Below are 7340 nucleotides of genomic sequence, written 5' to 3'. Positions count from 1 at the left end.
AGTTAATCTCTGTTGCTGTGTATGCTAGTTTTCGCTATTACTCCGCCATATTGTGTGAAGATTTTTCTGTTACTATCTGTATAAGTTAACTACTGAAAGACATGCAGTACTTAAAGTATTATTTCATTGCTGTGGAAAGTTAGTGACTGTGTCAGCTAACATGTGCGAGTTAAAAAGATGTTTTTGTCTAATGCTACAGTTAATGTTATCTAAAGTATTCTCATCAGCTAATGCCGCGAACAATAGTGACTTAGTTTGGATACAGTTGTCCTGAGACTGAGTGCATCCATAAGAACATTGTTTTAGTTGTATTGCTTCTGAAACTCAATACAGACGAGTGTCTGTGCCGTTCTTTCACCTCTCCTCACTATTTCCCCTGTTTAAGGGCACAGCATGGGCGTGGAAAGGATTTTGGCCCGATCCACCATTTTGGGGGTCTAAACAAAGCACAAGCGAAAAAGGAGCGAAGGCACACACAACAGCCATGGTTCGTTCTTGCTGTGTGCTCCGCTGCAATGTTCGATCGCACGACTGGCAAGAGAATAAGCTTGAAAAGGGTTTATCTTTTCATTCTTTCCCAACCTGGAAGCAACATGAGCAGCTCGTGTATCGATGTTACCAAACGAAGGCGTCTAGCCTGGATAGGAGCTGTGAGACGAGCTGATATCAGTTCTCTTCCATCTCCAAATATCTGTTGGTGCTCCAGACATTTTCATTCCAGTAAGTTCCAAATATGTTCATATCACTCTTTATAGCCTATTAGTTTTATTTTCTATGCGCTCTGAGCTCATAGCAAATTAGAACAAACATCCTACTGAGTGATTTTGCAGAACTACCTTTTATTTATAGAGTTGCTAATTATTTGGCATTATTGCAGCAAACCAGCCTATGAAATGGATGAAACACATCATGACTGAGTTCCAGCACTACACAAGGGACCTGCTTCAAACATACCACCATGCCAATCAGATGACTTCTTCCATGTCAGGGTGAAGATGTGACCCTTCTGGATAAGATGGTGAAGGTTTGCTGCGTTTGGTGAACAGTGTGGTAGTAAAACCAGGGAAAATGAAACCTGCTCCTGTTAAATATTCTTAAGTCTTGTGCTGTATAAATAGCGGTATTTTTTCAAAAGATACAGTAAATAAAGTAATGTTAGTAGTGGGTGATATCATGTAAACACTGTCATGATTTTGTGTAAACATTTTGTCATTTGTAAACTATAAATGACATGGATTATACACTGTAACTGATGTGATGTTCTATTAAGTGGTTTTAATTTTTAAAAAAAAGGCAAAAATTAGTTTGTTTCTTTATTCAACTTTTGAACAGTGGGACTCAGTCAGTACATATTCAGTAAATGCAAATTATTTACATGGCAGTGCACTACAGGCATAAATCTAGTCCCCTGGATAAAACATTAAGCATTATAGCAGTGACAACTCCTCCACAGCAGCAGGTGGGATTTTTCTTTTTTGAGGACGACTCCTTTTCCCTGTCACTACAGATGGTCTGTTTATGTTTTGATCAAGAGCCTTTTTTTGGGCAGCTGAAGAGGAGAAGTCTATCTTATGGCCAACCTCTGACTGTATCTTGGTCACATTACACAGCAAAACCCAGTATGCAGGTTCATCTGTATCAGTCCTTGTGCCACGGATCAACACTGTTGCTTCTACATTAAACAGAAGAGCAGCGACATGGCTGCAGGTCTCTGCGACTCCAGCCATACAGGTGCAGTGGGCGGCTTCAACCTTCCTTGCTCACAGTGACCCAGGGCTGCAATGCTGGTTCATTCAGTCTTTGAGTGCAGGACCTGAAACACACAGGCAAAGTTAATTTAAAGACAAGAACTATGAGCCAAGGCCGACATAAATGTGTTTTATCTACTTTATCATAAATGTAACAAAGTGTTTAGAAAGTTAGCACATACATGTAATTACGCATTTCTTTATGTGTCCATCTATAGAACGCTGCATGTTATAGTCTAAATCTGCCTGCAGAAAATGAACCTAAAGCATGTAATGCAAGGATGTCATCACTTTAGAGATGGAGAAAGCATAAAGTGACAATTATGAATCACTTAATATGATAAGGAGATTCTGCAGGTCATTAATCAATGTATAAAACTAAAATAAAATGTATTTTTAGTGACACAAGATACAAATATGGAAGCAAGATGTATAATTAGAATTATTTATAATAAATATGAGTAAATTATTGAAATTTCTTTAACCATAAAGAATAACTAAATCCTTCAGGACAATGTCACATCAATGCACTGAACTCGCTATGTTATCCACCTAACAGCCTCCACATGTTCTCACTGTAATTTCCCCTCATGAATGAATTTATGCTGCACTAATCTGAATGTTTGCAGGGAAATCAAACGCATTTCACTCACAGTACTCAAGCTGACTTACCTTTGTTTGAATGACGACTTGTACGCGTTGACTCCACAGACAAGGTACGAAAATATATCAGGCTACGTCAATAGCGGTAGGTCTTCAGGGTTTCTACTCCACGGCCGTATTTCATACAGGTCCACATTTCCAATGCACGCTATTTTCTGCAAGTACTGCTGCTTCGCCTCTGAACGAAATCGGTCTCTATACAGTCCATTCTCTATTGAGCAGCTTTTAAGCATCTTGTAATCATCGTTCCAACACAGTGTGTTTGTTTTGATTTGTAGACCCCGAAAATGGTGCCGCGCTCCCACAATGCATTACGGCGTGACGTCAACTCCAAAGCCCTATATTGTACAGTAGATCATACAATAATATATACAGAGAAAAACCCAACAATCATATGACCCCTATGAGCAAGTACTTTGGCGTCAGTGGGAAGGAAAAACTTCCTTTTGACAGGAAGAAACCTCCGCCAGAACCAGGCTCAGAGAGGGGCGGGGCCATCTGCTGCGACCGGTTGGGGTGAGAGAAGGAATACAGGATAAAGACATGCTGTGGAAGAGAGACAGAGAATAATAACAGACATGATTAAATGCAGAGAGGTCTATTAACACATAGTGAGTAAGAAAGGTGACTGGAAAGCAAAAATTCAATGCATCATGGGAATCCCCCGGCAGCCTATGTCTATTGCAGCATAACTAAGGGAGGATTCAGGGTCACCTGGTCCAGCCCTAACTATACGCTTTAGCAAAAAGGAAAGTTTTAAGCCTAAAAAGTTTTCTTAAAAGTAGAGATAGTGTCTGTCTCCTGAATCCAAACTGGAAGCTGGTTCCAAAGAAGAGGGGCCTGAAAACTGAAGGCTCTGCCTCCCATTCTACTTTTAAATAATCTAGAAACAACAAGTAGGCCTGCAGTGCGAGAGCAAAGTGCTCTAATTGGGTCATATGGTACTACAAGGTCATTAAGATAAGATGGGGCCTGATTATTTAAGACCTTGTATGTGAGGAGCAGGATTTTGAATTCAATTCCGGATTTAACAGGAAGCCAATGAAGGGAAGCCAATACAGGAGAAAAATGCTCTCTCTCTCTAGTCCCTGTCAGTACTCTTGCTGCAGCATTTTGGATTAACTGAAGGCTTTTCAGGGAGTTTTTAGGACATCCTGATAATAATGAATTACAGTAGTCCAGGCTAGAAGTAATAAATGTGTGAACTAGTTTTTCAGCGTCACTCTGAGACAGGATTCTGTTCTCTTTATAATTACAGGAGCTGTCCTCAGATTCAGACGTCAGCACCAACCAGTGATAGCAGACAGATCGTCCAATATGTTCACATGTTAACTGCAAATTGATGAAAACAATACAAAGGTTAAAGTACCAAATGTGCTGTCAGTGAAAGCTGCAGCTGTTTTAGTGATATAGTTAAAGACAAAAAGTCACCCATGTAACTGTGTCACTGTATATCTGCATTAACAGGACGTCAGTTTGGTGTTTCAGAGAGCTGCTGATCCCCTGCACAGCTTCTGTTTTAAACACTTGATGTACTCAGCTGCATGAAGAGCACAGCTGATTTTCTCTGACACAATTAAATAAACCTGATGAAGGTCATTTGTACGTCGAACTACAAACTTGTAGTTTGGCATTTTGAAGCAGCCTTCAGAATCTCATGCTGTTTTTGTTCCCGGTGAAATTTTTTTTCTCCTGGATTGAAATAGATCTGTCACGGACCCGGCTCTGGAGGACTCGGGGGTCCGTGAGCAGGATGGACCATTATTAGTATTATTAGTATTATTGGTATTATTGGTGAAGTCACCAAGTAAAGCGCTATACAAATACAGACCATTTACACCTGTTGGTGATCAGGGCTCGTCGGGGGAGCTACTTAGGAGAGTGTTGGAGCTCCCACCGGCGCGGGTTCGTTGAGTTACCCTACCAAGTTAGTGTGTGTCAGCATATGTCAGTGCTGTTCGTGTATGCCCGCCAGAGTTAGTGTTGACGGCTGCTTCTATGGTTTTCCTGCAGGAGGAAGAGTGGTCCAGAAAGGCAGCACACACGGGGTATGCGGAAACACAACAGCGGGGAGCACGAGCACAGACGTTAGAGGGAAGCACACACACGGGATTCAAGGGAACAATGGGGAGTTATTGTGTTTACAGCTTCTCACTGTAAATAAAGAGCACTGGTTGCATCGCAGAGTCTGCGTTTTGGGTCCTCATTCCCCATATCCCCCACAGTCTGCCTACAAGACCGTGACAGAATGAACCCACACCGGTGGGAGCTCCAACACTCTCCTAAGTAGCTCCCCCGACGAGCCCTGATCACCAGGCAGGAACTTCAGGCGTGGCCAGTCTTCCTGCCGGGCCACACCCATCAGGTCCGCATGTGGCTGTTCTCCATCCTCCAGCCACACATGTACACACCCACACCCTGCCTCTACATATAATGAGTGGAACACAGAACACAGCACAGTGCAGAAAGACACACATCCCCAAATAACAACAATGACAATACTAATAATACTAATAATACCAATAATACCAATAATACTAATAATACTAATAATGGTCCATCCTGCTCACGGACCCCTGAGTCCTCCAGAGCTGGGTCCGTGACAAGATCTCAGCCAAACCGATTTTTTCACGAACAAATAAAACACTGAAATAAACCAAACATTAACATTTCAAAGTTAACTAAGAGACTTATATATCATGTTTAACCTGAGTAGCGAAAGACCGCAGGTGGGAGGGGGTGGGGTTGAAAACGATGTGACGGGAGTCCGCTGTTCTGGCCGGGCTCTAGTGATCCTCAACCTCCTGGTCTACTATGGAGCTAGTGGGTAACAGACGTTGCCAAAAACGTCGGAGCAAGGGTGTAGATTTGGTTGTGGCGTTGGTGGGGACAGATGATTCAACCACTGAACCCTGCCCCGTTTCTTATTTTTTCCCTTTTGTTTTTGCTTCTTGATAAAAGGAGAAATATACTTGCCTATATATGCTATTCTACATGCTTTTAAACCATTTAAAATTACAATTCATAGTTTTATATGTGAATTATATAATGTTAAATTACTATTAAACAAATGACTAAGTATTTTAGACTTTAGTTTACTTCAGCCATATTCATATAAATCAGGTATCATACAAAAATAAAAATGGCTTCAAATACAGTCATGACAATAAAAGAATAGGACTTTAAGTACTTAACAACATTACTTCAGTTACACCAACATCTCTGACACATTAGCACTAAGGGAACACTGACTGACCTGGTGGTTTTTGTCCTTAAAACTACTCGTCTAAGATTACCACAAAGTAAAAGATCTCTCAGCCAAATTATGCAACATTTTAGGCACTACTGCCCTCTATCAAATCAGTGAGCTGGGATGTTTTATTCTAAACATGAACTACTGTTACAGCAACAGATATGGACTACATGCCCACACAACAAACACATGCCTTCTCCTCTCATTAGCTGAAATGAACTGCTGGCATATTGGTTTTACATCTATACTGTCCAGTCTCTCCTGGTGGACATGGCATCACATTATTTATGGTTACATACAATTTTAGACTGATGTGGACCAAGCCTAGCACCTACTTGCCAACCTTGAGACCTCAGAATTAGGGAGACATTCAAAGGGGCTTTGGGGGGGGGGGGGGGGGGGTATACATGTACATATATATACAAAAAACTTGAATCTTACAGTGTTTATTTATCGGATAAAATAAGTTAAATGTCAGCGTTATTATTGTCCGGCCGGAAACAGGCGGTGTCCAAATTCAGAGGCTGCGTCCACCTGAGGACCCGGCCTTTGTGGTCTAAGTGGGCCGAGTCCTCCGAAAGCTGGGTAGACCGGAAATGAGCGACTGTGAAATTGGACGGTCTACCCTTCAGAATTACGTCACCTGCCGTCTGCTCCTCGCTGTCTAAAATATAACCGGACGCTGCCGTAGATGGTCGAATAAACTGCTGTTTTCACACAGCAGTTTATTCAGCTGTGTGAGAACCCAGAGGAATCCTCCCGAGGGATTAATAAAGTTTTATTTAATCTAAATTAATCTAATAACTTTAATCTCAGCCATACCGATTTACTCACCAACAAATAAAACACAACTAACGCACTGAAAAAGACCTAGAAAGAATAATATTTAAAAGTTTTTAGCCGCGCTCCTCCGCAATTACCGCGTTTGGGTTTTGGATGAAATGCATTCTGGGATATTTAAGTGTACCAAGTCCACACAAGTCAACACTGATGCGTGCTCGATAAAATAGGCAGAGCGAGAACCCATCTGGGAATTTTTCATGTTCTCGGCTACTTTGAATTTGAACAGTACTTGGTCTCCAACTGATGACATATCATGAGTACACGAGAATGCAAGTACGCAGAAGTATGCATATTGAGACAAGCCCCTGATTTGTACGGTCCGACTTTGCACATGCGCAGTAAGGATCGGGGAGTCCTGAGCCGTAACTATCTTTTTATTTTTCGTTTTTTGTCTACCTTATATTGAATATTTCATTATTGCAACCATTTTAAGAGATACTTATTCTTAACATCTTAACAGATACTCTGACCGTAACTATCGTTAAATGCTTTTTGGCATTGATTTTTGGCTTCGTTTTTGCACAGTGGGAGGAGGTGCTGCCACGTCGTCCATGTTTTCTACAGTCATTGGTTGAAACGTTTGTAGTGATGAACTATTTTTTAACACAAGCTTCAATGCTTCAGAAAGATTTGTATGGTCATCGCTAGATAGCAGTAAGGAAGCTCGGCACAGCCACACTACCTTTGCCTTAAGCCGGCTTGAAAAAAAAACAAAACATAAAGGAGCCCATGGGATACAATAAGTATGATGACTGTGGTTATACTCTTTCTTTCTTTCTTAAGCCTAGTTTCTGCTCTGTACATGCGCACTACTTCTTTTTTTTCTTGTTTGA

This window comes from Astatotilapia calliptera, chromosome 3, assembly GCF_900246225.1.
Source record: "Astatotilapia calliptera chromosome 3, fAstCal1.2, whole genome shotgun sequence".
NCBI classification, from domain to species: Eukaryota; Metazoa; Chordata; class Actinopteri; order Cichliformes; family Cichlidae; genus Astatotilapia; species Astatotilapia calliptera.
This window is presented reverse-complemented; position numbering follows the sequence as displayed.